Genomic DNA, 1,284 nt, shown 5'->3' on the forward strand with positions numbered 1-1,284 from the left:
AACAGTAACTAACCCTTCTTCTCTACTCTCTTCTTCCTTCTTCTTCTTAAGTTTAAATAATGTTTTGTAATTTTAAAAAGTCCACGTTACAAACTCCAAATAATTAGTTATTAAAAGTAAAAATAATTGAAATATGAGTTCTTAATTAAATAGTTTAACCTTAAAACACCTTATATAAAAATAATTCACCATTTTATAACTCATTAATAAAATACTCTAAAACTCACAACTTCTATTATAAATTCAAAAGAACAAACATCTAAACCTAAACGCAGAATTCTATGTCTAACACTTCAATCCCAACTTTAACAAAAATAGGAAAAAAACCCCCAAACCCAACACCAGGGTGCTCCAAGCTCTGTCCAGCCTGGCTTTGGACATTCCAGGGCAGCCCCAGGATTATATGGGAGATGGGGCCAGAGGTTTCCAAAGTCCCTGGAGTGAATTCCAGATGTGCAGACACAGTTCAGACAGAGAAGGTTTGGAGAGGCTCCTCTGAAGCCTTCTGGATGTTGCTTTGTGCAGCAAAATGACTAAAAAGAGAAGTTTCTGTTCTGTACATACATCAGCTCAGCGTTCAGAGTTAGGGCTATTGTATAGGGTTTGTTATATAAATATATAGGGTTTATTCTATTATATAGGGGTAATTCTATAAATACATGTCATCAATTCTCTCTTCTTTTTTTGAGGGATGAAACATCTGCAGTGAGCAGAGACAGGGAAACCTTATATAAAAATAATTCACCATTTTATAACTTATTAATAAAATACACTAAAACTCACAACTTCTATTATAAATTAAAAAGAACAAACATCTAAACCTAAACGCAGAATTCTATGTCTAACACTTCAATCCCAACTTTAACAAAAATAGGAAAAAAACCCCCAAACCCAACACCAGGGTGCTCCAAGCTCTGTCCAGCCTGGCTTTGGACATTCCAGGGCAGCCCCAGGATTATATGGGAGATGGGGCCAGAGGTTTCCAAAGTCCCTGGAGTGAATTCCAGATGTGCAGACACAGTTCAGACAGAGAAGGTTTGGAGAGGCTCCTCTGAAGCCTTCTGGATGTTGCTTTGTGCAGCAAAATGACTAAAAAGAGAAGTTTCTGTTCTGTACATACATCAGCTCAGCGTTCAGAGTTAGGGCTATTGTATAGGGTTTGTTATATAAATATATAGGGTTTATTCTATTATATAGGGGTAATTCTATAAATACATGTCATCAATTCTCTCTTCTTTTTTTGAGGGATGAAACATCTGCAGTGAGCAGAGACAGGGATAAAAT

Source organism: Geospiza fortis, unplaced genomic scaffold, assembly GCF_000277835.1.
Source record: "Geospiza fortis unplaced genomic scaffold, GeoFor_1.0 scaffold61, whole genome shotgun sequence".
NCBI classification, from domain to species: Eukaryota; Metazoa; Chordata; class Aves; order Passeriformes; family Thraupidae; genus Geospiza; species Geospiza fortis.